This window comes from Phocoena sinus, chromosome 1, assembly GCF_008692025.1.
Source record: "Phocoena sinus isolate mPhoSin1 chromosome 1, mPhoSin1.pri, whole genome shotgun sequence".
In the NCBI taxonomy this organism is placed as follows: domain Eukaryota; kingdom Metazoa; phylum Chordata; class Mammalia; order Artiodactyla; family Phocoenidae; genus Phocoena; species Phocoena sinus.
Genome location: NC_045763.1, coordinates 160,172,805 through 160,192,360, shown reverse-complemented (window position 1 = coordinate 160,192,360; position 19,556 = coordinate 160,172,805). Strand labels below are relative to the sequence as shown.

General features: G+C 39.8%; 1 protein-coding gene across 1 annotated transcript in view; it reads right to left on the bottom strand.

Moving 5' to 3' along the window:
* KIF26B (kinesin family member 26B) overlaps positions 1-19,556 on the bottom strand; it is a 494,415-nt gene that overhangs the window by 69,166 nt on the left and 405,693 nt on the right.

The window sequence follows — 19,556 nt, the reverse complement described above, 5'->3', positions numbered from 1 at the left end:
GAATCTTTAGAGGTAAAAACTACATTGTGTGAGATGAAAAATACCCTGGTTGGGATTAACAGCATAATAGACACTGCAAAAGGAAAGATTGGTGAATTTGACAATATAGCAATAAAAACGATCCAAGATGAAGTACAGAGATAAAATTTTAAAACAAACAACCAAAAACCAATTAAGAAAAAGAGCTATAGGACTACTTCAAGTGTCTTAATATGTGTGCAGTTGAAGTCCCTGAAGGGAAGGACACAGAGGGTGGTGCAGATAAAATATTTAAAGAAACAGTGGTCAATACTTTCCCAAATTTAATGAAAACTATAAACCCACAGATCCAAGAAGCTCAATGATCCCCTAGCACAAGAAACATGAAGAAAACTACACTAAAGCACATAATAATCAAATGGGTTAAAACTAGTGATGATGGAAAAAATCTTGAAAATAGCCAGAGGAAAAAAATTATGTTACATGTAAAGGAACAAAGATAAGATGATGGCAGATTTCTTGGAAATAATACAAGTGAAAAGACAATGCAGCAACATTTTTAAAGTACTGAAAACTGCCAACCTAGAGTTACACACCCAACCAGAATATCATTCTCAGATAAAAGGGAAATAAAGACTTTTTCAGACTTAAAAAAGCTGAAAGAATTCATCACAAAGGATATACACAAAAGAATGAAGAGCTTTGGAAATGACAACTATGTGAATAAATACATGCTATCCTCCTCTTATTTAAATCTCCTTAAAAGCTAATTGACTGTTAAAGCAAAAATAACAACAATGTAACATGTGGGCTATAACATACGCAAAATTAAAATGTTTGACAACAATAACACAAAGGTTAGGAGTGGAAAAATGAAAGTACTCTATTGTAAGGTTCTTATTCTAGACATGAAGTGGTATAATATCACTTAAAAGTAGACCGTGATAACTTAAAGATGTATACAATAAATCCTACAGCAATCACTAAATAATAAAGAGTTACAACTAAAAGACCAACAAAGGATATAAAGTGAATCATTTACAGTATTCAATAAATTCAAAAGAAAGCAAATAAAATAAAAAGGAGAACAAAGAACAGATGGGTTGAATAGAAAACATACAGAAAAATAATACTTTGGAACACACCATATGAAGAATCCCATTAAATGTAAGTTGTCTGAATACCCTTATTAGAAAGTAGATATTGTCAGATTTGATAAAAAAGCAAGACTCTATTATATGTTACCTATGAGAAGTGCACTTCAAATATACAGAAACAATAGGTTGAAAATGTAAGTATGGAAAAGGCTATACCACGCAAACAGTAGCCATAAGAAAGCTGGGGGCGGCTATATCAATATCAAACAAAAGAGACTTAGGACAAAAAAATATTACTAGAGGGAAAGCGAGCCATTTTATAATGATAAAGGTCACAATTCATCAAGAGGTCATAACAATATAAGTGTTTATGTATCTAATAACAGAAGTTCAAATACGTGAAGTAAAATCTGATAGAACTGCAAGAATAAACAGGCAAGTCCAGAATTATAGTTGGAGATTTCAAATACCCCTTTCTCAATAATTGATATAATAAGCAGACAGAAAACCAGTAAGGATATAGAAGATCTGAACAACTATCAACCAAATCATTCTACTTGACATTTGTATAACACTCAACCCAACAACAGCAGAATACACATTCTTTTGAATTGCACACAGAACATTTAACAGGATAGACCATATTCTGGTACATAAAATAAGTCTAAATAAATTTTAAAGGATTCACGTCATTCATACTATGTTTTCTGACACACTAGAGTTAACTTAGAAGTCAATCCAGAAAGATACCTGGAAAATCCCTAAATATTTTGAAACTCAACAGCTCAAAATAACTTAGGGTCAAAGAAGAAACCAAAAAGCCAATTAGAAAGTGTTTTTAAGTGAATGAAAATGAAAACACAACATATCCAAGTTAGTAAGATGCCTTTAAAGAAGTACTTAGGAGGGAATTTATACCATTAAATGCCTATATCAGAAAACAAGAGGTCTCAAATCAATTACCTCAGCTTCCATTTTAGTAAATTAGAAAAAGATGAGCAAATTAAAGACTAAATAGCAGAAAGGAAATAATTAATATAAAAGCAGAAATCAATGATATAAAAAATTTAAAAACCAATAGGGAGGGCTTCCCTGGTGGCGCAGTGGTTGAGAGTCCGCCTGCCGATGCAGGGGACACGGGTTCGTGCCCCGTTCCGGGAAGATCCCACATGCCGCGGAGCGGCTGCGCCCGTGCGCCATGGCCGCTGAGCCTGCGCGTCCGGAGCCTGTGCTCCGCAACAGGAGAGGCCACGGCAGTGAGAGGCCCGCGTACGCAAAAAAAAAAAAAAAAAAAAAAAAAAAAAACAAAAAAAAAAAACAATAGGGAAAACCAATGACATCCAAAGCTGGTTCTTCAAGATCAATAATATTGAAAAATCCCTAGCATGGCTGATCAGCAAAGAAAGAGAGAAGACACAAATCCCCAATGTCAAGAACAAAAGAGGTGGCCTCACTACAGTTTCTACAAATATAAAAAGGGCAATAAAGAAACATTACACCACTAAATTAGACAACTTGGAAAAATGAACAAATTTCTTGAAAGATACAAAGTACCAAAGCTCATTCAAGAAGCAATAGATAATGTGAATAGCTTTACATCCATTAAAGAAATAGAATCTGTAGTTAACAACTTTTCCACAGCGAAAGCAGTGCCTTTAACTGCACCGGTGAATTCTATCACACATTCAAGGAAGAAATAATATCAATTCTACACAAATTCTTCCTGAAAATTAAATAGGAGAGACAACTTCCCAATTAATTCTATGAGGCCAGGATTACCCTGATACCCAAAACAGACAAAGATATTACAAGAAAAAAAGTTGAAGACCAATATCCCTCATGAACAATGATGCAAATTTTCTAAACAAAATATTAGTGACTCATACTATAAAACTGTATCTAGGAACATATTAAAAGCATTTTATACCATGAGTAAGTGGGACTAATCCGAGGAATGCAAGGTTGGTTAACAAAAAATTGATCTATCATTATAATTTTAACAGATATTACCATATTAACAAACCAAAAAGAAAAATGATTCTCTCAGTAGATGCAGACAAAGCATTTAACAAACTCCAGCATCCATTACTGATAAAAATGCTCGGCAAAATATAAATTGAAGGTGATATCCTCAGTTTGATAAAAAAGTGTCTAGGAAAAACCTACAGCTAATGGCATTCTTAATGGTAGAAAACTAAATGCCTTCCAAGATCAGGAACAAGACAAGGATGTTCACTCTGACCATTTCAATTCAACATTGTACTGGAGGTTCTAGCCAGTTCAATAGGCAAGAAAAAGAAATAAAACATATCCAGATTGGAAAGAAATAATTCAAACTGTCTTAATTGGCAGATTACGTGATTATCTATGTAGAAAATTTAATGGAATCCACAAAAAAGCGACTAGAACTAATAATTGAGTTTAGCGAGGTTGCAGGATACTAGATTAACAGAGATCAACTGTATTTCTAAATACAACTTCTATATACAATTTCCATAACAAACAACCGGAAATTGAAATTTAAAAATATCTTTTACAATAACATCAAAAATATTAAATACTTAAGGATAAATCTGACAAAAGATACATATACTGAAAACTACAAAACACACCTGAGAAAAACTAATAAAGACCTGAAAAAATAGAGAGCTAAACTGTGTTCATAGGTCAGAAGACTCAATATTAAGATGTTAATTCTCTCCAAAGTGATCTATAGATTCAATGAAAACCCAATGAAAAATCCCAGCAGGCTTTTTTGGTAGAAAGTGATTCGACAAAATCAATTCAGAAACTGACTCTAAAATTTATATGCAAATGCACAGGAGCTAGAATAGCTAAAAAACAACTTTATAAACTAAGCACCAAGTTGGAAGGCTAACAGTATCTTTCTTTTTTTTTTTTTTTTTTTTTGCGGTACGCGGGCCTCTCACTGTTGTGGCCTCTCCCGTTGCGGAGAACAGGCTCCGGACGCGCAGGCTCAGCGGCCATGGCTCACGGGCCCAGCCGTTCCGTGGCATGTGGGATCTTCCCGGACCGGGGCACGAACCCATGTCCCCTGCAGCGGCAGGCGGACTCTCAACCACTGCGCCACCAGGGAAGCTGTCTTTCTTTGTTTTTAACATCTTTATTGGAGTATAATTGCTTTACAATGTTCTGTTAGTTTTTGCTGTATAATAAAGTGAATCAGCTATATGTATACATATATACCCATATCCCCTCCCTCTTGCGTCTCCCTCCCACCCTCCCTGTGCCACCCCTCTAGGTGGTCACAAAGCACCGAGCAGACTTCCCTGTGTGATGCAGCTGCTTCCCACTAGCTATCTATTTTACATTTGGTAGTGTATATACGTCAATGTTACTCTCTCACTTCATCCCAGCTTACCCTTCCCCCTCCCTGTGTCCTCAAGTCCATCCTTTACGTCTGTGTCTTTATTCCTGTCCTGCCCCTAGGTTCATCAGAACCATTTTGTTTTTTTAGATTCCATATATATGTATTTGTTTTTCTCTTTCTGACTTACTTCACTCTTTACTTACTTGTTTTTCTTACTTACTTGTTTTTCTCTTTCTGACTTACTTCACTCTGTATGACAGACTCTAGGTCCATCCACCTCACTACAAATAACTCAGTTTCATTTCTTTTTATGGCTGAGTAATATTCCATTGTATGTATGTGCTACATCTTCTTTACCCATTTATCTGTTGATGGACTCTTAGGTTGCTTCCATGTCCTGGCTATTGTAAATAGTGCTGCAACGAACATTGTGGTACATGACTCTTTTTGAATTATGGTTTTCTCATACTGTTATGGCTAACAGTATCTTAAGACTTACTATAAAGCCACCATAATCAAGACAGTGTGGTATTGGTGTAAAGATTAAAAAAAATAGATCAATGGAGTAGAATAGAGAGTCCAGAAATAAACCCGCATAAATATGGACAATTTTGGACAAAGTTTAGAAGGTAATTTAGTATAGATAGGATAGTTTCTACAGCAAATGGTATATCCATATAAAAAATCTTTAATGCATAAAAATATATACAAACTAACTAAAAATGGATCAAAGACCCAAATGTAAAATATAAAATTATAAAACTTCAAGAAGAAAGCATAATATGACACATTTTTGATTTTGGGTTAGGCACACATTTCTTAGATATGATACTAAAAACATGATTCATAAAAGACACAGAGATAAATTGAACTTCATTAACCTTAAATATTCATAGTTTTCAAAATACACTGTTAAGAGCGTAAAAAGATAAGCCACAGACTGGGAGAAAGTATTTGCAAATCATATGTCTGATAAAGGACTTATAACCAGAGTATATAAAGAACTCTCAAAACTTAACTGTAAGACAAAAAACAATTTTTAAAAGGGCAAAAGACACCTCACCAAAGATGTATGGATGTCAAATGAGGACATGAAAAGATGCTAAACATCACTGGTCATTAATGAAATGCAAATTAAAACCACAGTGACATACAACTTCATATCTATTATATAAAAGGCTAAAATTGAAAAGACTGACCATACTAAGTGTTGGTGAGGATGTGGAGGAACTGGAATGCTCATATACTGCTAGTGGGAATATAAAATGGTGTGGTCATCTTGGGGAACAGGTTGGCAGTTTCTTAAACAGTTATAAATTCATGTATGGTCCAACTATTCCAGTTCGTCTAGTTATTCACCCCAAAGAAAAGGAAATATATGTCCATATAAAGATTTGTACATGAATGGGTATGGTACTTTTATTTGTAATACCCAAATTGGAAATAAAACAAACGTCCATCAGCACATGAATAGACAGGCAAACTGTGGTCATCCAGACAATGGATTACTACTTAGAAATATAAATAAATGAACTATTGATACATGCAACAAAGTAAATCTCAAAATAATTATGCTAAGTGAAAGAAGCTACTCAAAATAGTACAGACTGTGTGATAGAATTCCATTTATATAAAATTCTAGGAAATGCAAACTAATGTATAGGAACTGAAGCTGAGTTCAGTGGTGGTTACCTGGGTATGGGGAGCGGGAAGGAAAAGGAGCTAGAGGGAGTGATTTCAAAAGGTCCCAAAGAAACTTTTGGGGGTGATGAATATGTTCAACATCTTGATTGCATGGGTATATACATATGACAAAACTTATCAAATTATATACGTTAAGTATGTGTGGATTATTGTATCTACAGTATATCTCATTAAAGCTATTAAAAAAAAAAAAAAAAAGGAAACATGCCCAAGATCATGCTGTCACTGGTAGAGCTAGGATTCAAACCTTTAAGACATGTACTCCTCATCCTACACCATGTGGCCTCAGCCAGTTCTGGGGACAGCAGGAGCTACGAGCTGCCTTTTTATCCCAGGCCCCACCGGCCCAGGGGAGTGTGGCCCTCAGCACATCACCCGAGCTCCTGGATCATCTCCCTTTCCTGCCCCCACTCCCCAAGCAGCAGCAGACTCCTACTTCTCAGGCCTCTGTATTCCTACATTTCCAGGGTGACCCAGCCCACACCATCAGAACTGGCCCACCTCCTATTGCTCTAGGACAGCCACTATTCCCTCTGCTTTCTACTCACAACAAAGGTAGAAATGGTGACTCCCCAAAGCTGTTAGAGAAGCCAGGTCACCTGGGACAAGGTGGAAAAGGGGTTGGCTGAGAAGGCTGATGCAGGGCATGGGATGAGGGTGTGTCTGGGTTCTGCTGGGTGTGTAAGGAGCATGTGACCAGCGTCTGGAAGCTCACACGTCTGCAGGCAGAGTCCACAGGACAGTGCTGTTGCAGGAGAACAAGGAAAATGTCTGGGAAACACTGTCCTGAGCCCAACCTTGTCTCTGCCCATCCCACCCTCAACTTCCACATCTAGTATTGAGAAAAACAGTGACGAAGGTTTACAGAAAGCACAACATTTCACTGCAGGCCCTCCAGTGACTCTGGTACACCTGTGGCAAAGAACTTTCCACATTAAGGATGTTATATTTTGTTTACCTCCAACTATTCCTCAATAAAAATCCTTAAAAGGGTGAGAGAACATCAAGATGGTGGAAGAGTAAGACGTGGAGATCACCTTCCTCCCCACAAATACACCAGAAATACATCTACATGTGGAACAACTCCTACAGAACACCTACTGAACGCTGGCAGAAGACCTCAGACCTCCCAAAAGGCAAGAAACTCCCCATGTACCTGGGTAGGGCAAAAGAAGAAAGAAAAAACAGAGACAAAAGAATAGGGATGGGACCAGCACCTCTGGGAGGGAGCTGTGAAGGAGGAAAAGTTTCCACACACTAGGAAGCCCCTTCACTGGCGGAGATGGCGGGTGGGCAGGGTGGTGGGGGAAGCTTTGGAGCGACAGAGGAGAGTACAGCAACAGGGGTGCAGAGGGCAAAGTGGAGCAATTCCCGCACAGAGGATCGGTGCCGACCAGCACTCACCAGCCCCAGAGGCTTGTCTGCTCACCTGCTGGGACAGGTGGGGGCTGGGAGCTGAGGGTCCAGCTTCGCAGGTCAGATCCCAGGGAGAGGACTGGGTTGGCTGCGTGAACACAGCCTGAAGGGGGCTAGTGCACCACAGCTAGCCGAGAGGGAGTCCGGGAAAAGGTCTGGAACCTCCTATGAGGCAAGAGACCATTGTTTCGGGGTGCACAAGGAGAGGGGATTCAGAGTACCACCTAAATGAGCTCCAGAGACGGGCGTGAGCCGCGGCTATCAGCGTGGACACCAGAGACAGGCGTGAAACGCTAAGGCTGCTACTGCTGCAGCCACCAAGAAGCCTGTGTGCAAGCACAGGTCACTATCCACTCCTCCCCTCCCGGGAGCCTGTGCAGCCTGCCACTGCCAGGGTCCCGTGATCCAGGGAAAACTCCCCCGGGAGAACACACGGTGCACCTCAGGCTGGTGCAACGTCATGCTGGTCTCTGCCGCTGCAGGCTGCCCCGCATTTCGTACACCTCCCTCCCCCCGGACTGAGGGAGCCAGAGCCCCGTAATCAGCTGCTACTTTAACCCCTTCCTGTCTCTGAGGGGAACAGATGCCCTCAGGCGACCTACACGCAGAGGCAGGGCCAAATCCAAAGCTGAACCCAAGGAGCTGTGTGAACAAAGAAGAGAAAGGGAAATTTCTCCAGGCAGCCTCAGGCGCAGCAGATTAAATCTCCACAATCAACTTGATGTACCCTGCATCTGTGGAATAATTGAGTAGACAACGAATCATCCCAAAATTGAGGCGGTGGACATTGGGAATAACAGTCGACTTGGTGTTTGCTGTCTGCATCTAATTTGTTTCTGGTTTTATATTTACCTTAGTTTAGTATTTCGAGTTTATTATCATTCGTAGATTTGTTTATTGATTTGGCTGCTCTCTTCCTTTTTTTAATATATATATATATATATTTTTTTTTCCTTTTTCTCTTTTTGTGAGTGTGTATGTGTATGGTTCTTTGCATGATTTTACCTGTATAGCTTTGCTTTTACCATTTGTCCCAGGGTTCTGTCTGGCCAGTATTTTTGGGTTCTTTTTGTATAATTTTTAGCACTTGTTGTTATTGGTAGATTTGTTTTTTGATTTGGTTGCTCTCTTCTTTCTTTCTTCAGTTTTCTTTTTTTTTAATTACTTTTTAATTTTTAATACTTAAAAATTTTTTTATTTCAATAACTTTATTTTATTCTTCTTTCTTTCTTTTTTTCTATCTTTTCTTCTGAGTCATGTGGCTGACAGGGTCTTGGTGCTCTGGCCGGGTGTCAGGCCTGTGCCTCTGAGGTGGGACGGCTGAATTGAGGACATTGGTCCACCAGAGACCTCCCAGATCCATGAAATATCAAACGGCAGAAGCTCTCCCAGAGATCTCCATCTAAACACTAAGACCCAGCTTCACTCAACGACCAGCAAGCTACAGTGATGGACATCCTATGCCAAACAACTAGCAAGACAGGAACACAACCCCACCTGTTAGCAGAGAGGCTGCCTAAAATCATAATAAGTTCACAGACACCCCAAACACACAACTGGATGCAGTCCTGACCACCAGAAAGACAAGATCCAGCCTCATCCACCAGAACCCAGGCTCTAGTCCCCTCCACCAGGAAGCCTATACAACCCACTGAACAAAGCTTAGCCACTGGGGACAGACACCAAAAACAACGGGAACAACGAACCTGCAGCCTGCAAAAAGGAGACCCCAAACACAGTAAGTTAAGCAAAATGAGAAGACAGAGAAACACACAGCAGATGAAAGAGCAAGGTGAAAACCCACCAGACCAAACCAATGAAGAGGAAATAGGCAGTCTACCTGAAAAAGAATTCAGAGTAATTATAGTAAAGATGATCCAAAATCTTGGAGATAGAATGGAGAAAATACAAGAAACGTTTAACAAGGACCTAGAATAACTGAAGAGCAAACAAACAATGATGAACAACACAAAAAATGAAATGAAAAGTTCTCTAGAAGGAATCAATAGCAGAATAACTGAGGCAGAAGAATGAATAAGTGACCTGGAAGATAAAATAGTGGAAATAACTAATGCAGAGCAGAATAAAGAAAAAAGAATGAAAAGAACTGAGGACACTCTCAGAGACCTCTGGGACAACATTAAATGGACCAACATTCAAATTATAGGGGTCCTAGAAGAAGAAGAGAAAAAGAAAGGCACTGAGAAAATATTTGAAGAGATTATGGTTGAAACTTCCCTAATATGGGAAAGGAAATAGTTAATCAAGTCCAGAAAGCGCAGAGAGTCCCATAAAGGATAAATCCAAGGAGAAACATGCCAAGACAGATATTAATCAAACTGTCAAAAATTAAACACAAAGAAAAAATATTAAAAGCAGCAAGGGAAATACAACAAATAACATACAAGGTACTCCCCATAACGTTAACAGCTGATCTTTCAGTAGAAACTCTGCAAGCCAGAAGGGAGTGGCAGGACATATTTAAAGTGATGAAAGGGAAAAGCCTACAACCAAGATTACTCTACCCAGCAAGGATCTAATTATGATTTGACAGAGAAATTAAAACCTTTACAGACAAGCAAAAGCTAAGAGAATTTAGCACCACCAAACCAGCTCTACAACAAATGCTAAAGGAACTTCTCCAGGCAGGAGACACAAGAGAAGGAAAAGACCCACAATAACAAACCCGAAACAATTATGAAAATGGTAATAGGAACATACATATCGATAACTACCTTAAATATAAATGGATTAAATGCTCCCACCAAAAGACATAGACTGGCTGAATGGATACAGAAACAAGACTTGTATATATGCTGTCTACAAGAGACCCACTTCAGACCTAGGGACACATACAGACTGAAAGGGATGAGATGGAAAAAGATATTTCATGCAAATGGAAATCAAAAGAAAGCTGGAGTAGCAGTTCTTATATCAGACAAAATAGACTTTAAAATAAAGACTATTACAAGAGACAAAAAGGACACTACATAATGATCAAGGGATCAACCCAAGAAGAAGATAAAACAATTGTAAATATTTATGCACCCAACATAGGAGCACCTCAATACATAAGGCAAATGCTAACAGCCATAAGAGGGGAAATCGACAGTAACACTTTAAGAGTAGGGGACTTTAACACCCCACTTTCACCAATGGACAGATCATCAAACATGAAAATAAATAAGGAACCACAAGCTTTAAATGATACATTAAACAAGATGGACTTAATTGATATTTATAGGACATTCCATCCAAAAACAACAGAATACACTTTCTTCTCACGTGCTCACGGAACATTCTCCAAGATAGATCATATCTTGGGTCACAAATCAAGCCTTAGTAAATTTAAGAAAATTGAAATTGTATCAAGTATCTTTTCCGACCACAATGCTATGAGATTAGATATCAATTAAAAGAAAAAAATCTGTAAAAAATACAAACACATGGAGGTTAAACAATACACTACTAAATAACCAGAGCTCACTGAAGAAATAAAAATATACCTAGAAACAAATGACAATGAAAACACGATGACTCAAAAGCTACAGGATGCAGCAAAAGCAGTTCTAAGAGGGACGTTTATAGCAATATAATCCTACCTCAAGAAACAAGAAACATCTCAAATAAACAACCTAACCTTACACCTAAAGCAATCACAGAAAGAAGAACAAAGAAACCCCAAATTTATTAGAAGGAAAGAAATCATAAAGATCAGATCAGAAATAAATGAAAAAGAAATGAAGGAAACTACAGCAAACATCAATAAAACTAAAAGCTGGTTCTTTGAGAAGATAAACAAAATTGATAAACCATTACCGAGACTCATCACAAAAAAAAGGGAGAAGACTCAAATCGATAGAATTAGAAATGTAAAAGGAAGAGTGACAAATGACACTGAGGAAATAGAAAGGATCACGAGAGATTACTGTAAGCAACTATATGCAAATTCTTAGAAAAGCACAACCTTCCGAGACTGTGCCAGGAAGAAATAGAAAATATAAACAGACCAATCACAAGCACTGAAATTGAAACTGTGATTAAAAATCTTCCAACAAACAAAAGCCCAGGACCAGATGACTTCACAGGCAAATTCTATCAAACATATAGAGAAGAGCTAACACCTATCCTTCTCAAACTCTTCCAAAATATAGCAGAGGCAGGAACACTCCCAAACTCATTCTATGAGGCCACCATCACCCTGATACCAAAACCAGACAAGGATGTCACAAAGAAAGAAAACTACAGGCCAATATCACTGATGGACAAAGATGCAACAATCCTCAACAAAATACTACTCAACAGAATCCAACAGCACATTAAAAGGATCATACACCATGATCAAGAGGGGTTTATCCCAGGAATATAAGGATTCTTCAATATATGCAAATCAATCAAAGTGATACACCATATTAACAAATTGAAGGAGAAAAACCATATGATCATCTCAGTAGATGAAGAGAAAGCTTTTGAAAAAATTCAACACCGATTTATGACAAAAACCTTCCAGGAAGTAGGCACAGAGGGAACTTACCTCAACATAATAAAGGCCATATACGACAAACGCTCAGCCAACAACATTCTCAATGGTGAAAAACTGAAACCATTTCCTCTAAGATCAGGAAGAAGACAAGGTTGTCCACTCTCACCACTATTATTGAACATAGCTTTGGAAGATTTAGCCACAGCAGAGAAGAAAAAGAAATAAAAGGAATACAAATTGGAAAAGAGGATGTAAAGACGTCACTTTTTGCAGATGATATGATAGTATACATAGAGAATCCTAAAGATGCTACCAGAAAAGTACTAGAGGTAATCAATGAATGTAGTAAAGTAGAAGGATACAAAATTAATGTATAGAAATCTCTTTCATTCCTATACACTAATGATGAAAAATCTGAAAGTGAAATTAAGAAAACACTCCCATTTACCATTGCAACAAAAAGAATAAAATACCTAGGAATAGGGCTTCCCTGGTGGTGCAGTGGTTGAGAGTCTGCCTGCCGATGCAGGGGACACGGGTTCGTGCCCCCGTCTGGGAAGATCCCACATGCCGTGGGAAGGCTGGGCCCGTGAGCCATGGCCGCTGAGCCTGCACATCCGGAGCCTGTGCTCCTCAATGGGAGAGGCCACAACAGTGAGAGGCCCGTGTACTGCAAAAAAAAAAAACAAAAAAAACCTAGGAATAAACCTACCTAAGGAGATGAAAGACCTGTATGCAGAAAGCTATAAGACACTGATGAAAGAAATTAAAGTTGATACAAACAGATGGAGAGATATACCATGTTCTTGGATTGGAGGAATCAACATTGTGAAAATGACTATACTACCCAAAGCAATCTAAAGATTCAATGCAATCCCTATCAAACTACCAATGGCATTTTTCATAGACCTAGAACAAAAAATTTCAAAATTTGTATAGAAACACAAAAGACCCGAATAGCCAAAGCAATCTTGAGAAAGGAAAACGGAGCTGGAGTAATCAGGCTCCTGGGCTTCAGACTATCCTACAAAGCTACAGTAATCAAGACAGTATGGTACTGGCACAAAAACAGAAATATAAATCAGTGGAACAGGATAGAAAGCCCAGAGATAAATCCACGCACATATGGTCACCTTATCTTTGATAAAGGAGGCAAGAATATACAGTGGAGAAAAGACAGCCTCTTCAATGAGTGGTGCTGGGGAAACTGGACAGCTATATTTAAAAGAATGAAATTAGAACACTCCCTAACACCATACACAAAAATAAACTCAAAATGGATTAAAGACCTAAATGTAAGGCCAGACACTATCAAACTCTTAGAGGAAAACATAGGAAGAACACTCTATGACATAAATCACAGCAAGATCCTTTTTGACCCACCTCCTAGAGAAATGGAAATAAAAACAAAAATAAATAAAGAGCAGAAAGAGAAAAACAAATATCGTATATTAATGCATATATGTCGAATCCAGAAAAATGGTACAGGTACCGGTTTGAAAGGCAGAAATAGAGACACAGATGTAGAGAACACACATATGGACACCAAGAGGGGAAAGTGGGTGTGGAGGGGCGATGGTGGCGGGATGAATTGGGAGATTGGGATTGACATATATACACTAATATGTATAAAATAGATAACTAATAAGAACCTGCTCTATAAAAAATAAATAAAATTTAAGAAAAATTAAAGGAAAATATAGCAAGGAAAAGAAAACATACACAAGATGAAAAGACAACCCTCCGAATGGGAGAAAATATTTGCAAATGAAGCAACTGAGGAAGGATTAATCTCCAAAATTTACAAGCAGCTCATGCAGCTCAATATCAAAAAAACAAACAACCCAATCCAAAAATGGGCAGAAGACCTAAACAGACATTGTTCCAAAGAAGGTATACAGATTGCCAACAAACACATGAAAGGATGCTCAACATCACTAATCACTAGAGAAATGCAGATCAAACCTACAATGAGGTATCACCTCACACCAGTCAGAACGGCCATCATCAAAAAATCTACAAACAATAAATGCTGGAGAGGGTGTGGAGAAAAGGGAACCCTCTTGCACTGTTGGTGGGAATGTAAATTGATACAGCCACTATGGAGAAAAGTACGGAGGTTCCTTAAAAAACTAAAAATAGGGCTTTCCTGGTGGCGCAGTGGTTGAGAGTCTGCCTGCCGATGCAGGGACGCGGGTTCGTGTCCGGGTCCGGGAAGATCCCACATGCCGCGGAGCGGCTGGGCCCGTGGACCATGGCCGCTGAGCCTGCGTGTCCAGAGCCTGTGCTCCGCAACGGGAGAGGCAACAACAGTGAGAGGCCCACGTACCGCAAAAAAAAAAAAAAAAAATCTAAAAATAGAACTACCATACAACCCAGCAATTCCCCTACTGGGCATATACCTAGAGAAAACCATAATTCAAAAAGAGTCATGTACCACAATGTTCATTGCAGCTCTATATACAGTAGCCAGGACATGGAAGCAACCTAAGTGTCCATTGACAGATGAACGGATAAAGAAGATGTGGCCCATATATACAATGGAATATTACTCAGCGATAAAAGAAACAAAATTGAGTTATTTTTAGTGAGGTGGATGGACCTAGAGTCTGTCATACAGAGTGAAGTAAGTCAGAAAGAGAAAAACAAATACCATATGCTAACACATATATATGGAGTCTAAAAAAAAAAGTTTATGAAGAACCTAGGGGCAGGACAGGAATAAAGACGCAGATCTACATCTGAATCCTCAAGACTGGACTTGAGGACATGAGGAAGGGGAAGGGTAAGTTGGGACAAAGTGAGAGAGTGGCATGGACATATATACACTACCAAATGTAAAGTAGATAGCTAGTGGGAAGCAGCCGCATAGCACAGAGAGATCAGCTCGGTGCTTTGTGACCACCTAGAGGGGTGGGATAGGGAGGGTGGGAGGGAGACGCAGAGGGAGGGGATATGGGGATATATGTATACGTATAGCTGATTCACTTTGTTATAAAGCAGAAACTAACACACCATTGTAAAGCATTATACTCCAATAAAGATGTTAAAAAAATAAATTAATTAATTTTTTAAAAAATCCTTAAGTAATATGTTACTTCTCTTTTATCCCGTTTTGTATCATGCAAGATCAGTCCACGGCAGTGTGCAAGGGAAATAGTTATTTTTAAAGCAAAATGTCATCTGTTTTACAACCTAATTATACAGACAGGAGAGGCTCAGATATTTCATTCACTCCGCAGATTAAAGGGCAAAGCCAGGGACCAATCTGGACTTTCAGTAGTCCATTTGATGTAATGGAATCAAATGCATAATGTGCATGTAGTAAAACAGAACACAGAGAACAAAAGGCACAGTTTAGACTGTGCTGAAGAATAATATTTTAAAATACCTATAATTATACCTGCATGACTCACAATGGGAGTCACATTTTTAACAATGGAAAATCAACTTTGCTCTATTTCCACTGGAGTTTCAGTAGTCACAGAATTCTGAACTTCACACATGGTGCTAAATCTGAAATGGTACAAAGTGAGCGAGCACAGGCCACCTGCTGTGACCATGAATTTCCATTACTGCAGGTGGCTGGAGAGAAAGAAGTTCTAGAATCAATGAACAAAATAGGTGATAATTAATGGCAGGCAAGAAGCAGGTTCCTCATGGACTTTTCAGATTTCTGAGGTCACAGCTTCAAGGTTTAGAACATAACCCAGTCTGCCTTGAGACTATTTATATTTGAATATGTATATTTCAAGTCTGGACTTTGACCAAATGAAATTACCCACATGCCTTACTCTCCCACAGGAAACAATATACTAATTCACTCCTGAGTGACTCTCCCAGCTCATGTTCATGGTGCCAGGAAATGCTAAATTCTCCTAAAATCACTTAATTCCTACAATGATCCTGTAGTGCAAGAATTGGCACTATTTTACACAGATGAGGAAACTGAGGTTCACAGATGCTAAATAAATCACTTAAGATCTCATAGAAAATAGATGCTGAATCTAAGACAAAAATCCAGAGCTAACTATAAAGCATGTAGAAACTCTTTTAACTCACTTTCCTATAACTTAGTGGTTCCCAAACTTTGCTGCATATCAGAATCACCGTGGAATCTTTAGAAAATATGGATGCCTGGCTCCCACTCCCAGGCTTTCTAATGTAATTGGTCTGGAGTACGACACAGGCACTGGGATTAGCTGAAAATCTCCCCAGGTGATTCTCTTGTGCAGCAAAGTTTGGGAACCATGGTCCTGCCACTTGGCCAGGTTAACCAAGGCTTTCCGTCAGCTGTGTCAGGCACGCTGCCTGATGCCCACAGCACGTTGTATGCTTGTGAGGTGTGCTGGCTGTTCCCAGTTTGTCTATGCACTTTTGCACCGAAAACATGAGCTGTACACTTATCAACAGGTCAGCTGGGTTTCCTCCTAAACCTAATTATGCCACTTATACTTGATATTATAAATAAAAATATAATCAAATATTATGTAAACCAATAAAATATGATTATGTAAAGAGAGCTAATATTTCTAAAAAAACCTGAAATCAATGCTTTGGAAAGATGTGATTAAAATGAGTTAATTTTTGAAAAAAGATGCTGAATCAGGTGTGAATGAGAAATTACAGAGTAGAAAAAATTTTAAGAATCTAGGGAAAGTCTATACCCGGTTAGCTGCACAAGTGTCTCTTAAGTTCTTCCATCGCTCAGAAGAAATTGAAAGCAAAAACCAGACTATTATTAATATGAATGTGGTTTATAAAAGTCAGAATCTAGAGCTGAAAACTCATCTCAAAGAGAAAGCCATGGCCCTGTATCAGAAGACCAATGAATAAACACACAATTGTATGTTTTAAGCTGAAAGTGTTTTAAGACATGAATGTATCCTTTTATATGATTTCCCTTTTTAACTTAACTTTCTCGTTAACTGATAACTCCTTCTGACCGTGTTGTATAACAGGGCTGTGAACTCACACCACCTGCTTACCCAAAAAGTAATTGAATGGTCGCTCTCTTTCTGAAACAGCTGCAACTACGTAATCGAGAAATTCACTCACTGTTTAATATACAGCACACATTTCATGTGGTGTGACATGTAAGGTCTGATGTGCAGGCACACCTCTAGGTGTGGAGGACAGGGGGCCAGATGACAGGGGACCCTGTCCTCAGGGAGCCTGTAGTCTGATGGGGCTTAGAAAGCCCAGAATGACTGAGATATAAGGTGAGTAAGGCAGTGGCTTAACATCCCCCAAACTGCTATGGGACTTAAAGAAGAAAGATATTCCACAGAGGGGAGAATCTGAAAGACTTATGGGGAGGCAGCTCAAGGGGGTAGTAGGGTACAGACAAGGTTTTTTTATTGTTGACGTTATTGTTTCTTCCTTTCCCTTCCTTCCAAGATAAGACAGCCCTGACTTCAGTGGTAGGAGAGACTGAAAATAAAAGCACAAAAAGACGATTGATGGGGTCCCAATTGGTGGGGTCCCAGAAAAGGCAGAAGGGGAAAGGATAACGAAGGCAAGGAGATGGGAGGAAGCAGACCTATGGGAAAGGAGTGGGGGAAAGTGAGGTACAGGGACAAGGAGGTTTGGATGCTAAGAGGACAGAAGCCGACGTCATAGCCAGACTGACTTTCCTCTCCTTAAACAGGAAGCTGGTTATCTGCTGAAAGAGGTAGAGCAGGGGTCTCAGGCTTCAAGAGGAGGTTGGGAACTGCTGCTCTGATGCAGGTGGTGGGAAGGCCATGAGAGACCACTGTGGGAATTCCACACTGCGCGGTTTGGAAAATTGTCTCCTGGCCAAATATTTTAAGAATTGTATTACAAAAAATCTAAAAACATCAAACTGTCATTTCACTGTTGACCAAGGGGAACATGAGAGCCCTAAAGTAGCCCCACCATGTATGGCCATCCTCGCTGCACAGGGCTTTGCAATTAGGGACAGCAGAGGTCCGGTTCTGCATCATTTAGAAGCAATGCTCCTTCCTAGATCCTTTTTCCTACATCTACCACCCAAATAATGGATCTCTAGAGTCCTATGGACAGCACAGCCCTGGACAGGGCATCAGCTGATTCAAGCCATTCCAAGATATAGGAAAGAGGGGTTTGGTGGTCAAAAGAAAACCAAGATTAAGACTTGTAAACAGATGAGTGCAGGCAGAGATGAATGTCCACGTCCTCACACGGTGGTTCATGTGCACACACACAGATGGATGCCCGGGTGCTGGTACACAGGTACACACACAGCCAGCCCAGTCCCCACTTGGCCTCTACACTTCCCCTGGAGGCAATAACGTGAATGAACAAATCAGAGACCTAGTGTCATTCTTAGCCCTGGGCAATAGTTGCTTGCAAGCTTAGATTACTCATCAAAGTGAGGCTTTTAAAAACCATCTTAAGGGCTTCCCTGGTGGCGCAGTGGTTGAGAGTCCGCCTGCCGATGCAGGGGACACAGGTTCGTGCCCCGGTCCGGGAAGATCCCACATGCCGCGGAGAGGCTAGGCCCGTGAGCCATGGCCGCTGAGCCTGCATGTCTGGAGCCTGTGCTCCGCAACGGGAGAGGCCACAACAGTGAGAGGCCCGCGTACCGCAAAAAAAAAAACAAAAACCATCTTAATCAATAGGACTTGGAAAATTCTGTATTGTGAACGTATTCCACTGCAGTATCACTCGTAGCATCTGGCTTTGGACTCCTAATTCACTCCTCTTTATGAGGAGCACCTCCTGACTGTCATGGTTTTAGGGTCCCTTCCCCATTGCTGCAATTCCCAAGGGGAATCTCAAGCCTTTACAGACATAGCTTTGCAAAGCAGGGGAAGTCTCCGCGACAGGTGAAGAATCAGCCCCACTAATGCTCCAAAAATGTTTAAAGCAGGGAATATTTTAAGCTTAACCTAGTGCTATCTGCAAAGCAGTGATACATCCACACAGAATTTTCTTTTCTACCTTGCCTGGACATGTTGTAAACATTTTTGTCTGTCCACTCATATGTGCATGTGTGTATGTACGTGCGTGTTTATAAAGTGCATATATGTGTATAAGCTCCAGGTGCCCACATCCACATGGTGTGTTTAGTTCTTGCCGCAGAGACCTCTTTGAATCCAGCATCTTCATTGGCCTCTAATGGCCAGTTACCAGCAGCTCGCTCTGCTCTGTTTCCCTGCAGGGGGACTAATTAATAAACTTTTCCTTAATGCAGTTCTGGCTGCCAGGTCCACAGGGATTATTGCTTATATATAAGTAAACAAAATTTCCGTTTTAAACAACACTCCAAATCTCCTCATTATATTTTAAACAGATATAAAGGCACTGAGTCAAGCAAGCCGTGGGCTAGGAGGCTGTGTGCATTCTGGCCTGGATTCCCTTCCTCACTGGAAGCCAGGTACTGTAGCAGGCAGGTGATGCCCCCAGGTCCTTCGGGGCTAACACCCACATCAGCCTGGATGCCTGCCTTTTCTTTGTTCTCATCTACAGATACGTTAGAAAGTACCTCACTAGGTTTTGGAGGCCATTAACAGCATCTGCCTTGTCTTTTAACCTGAACTTA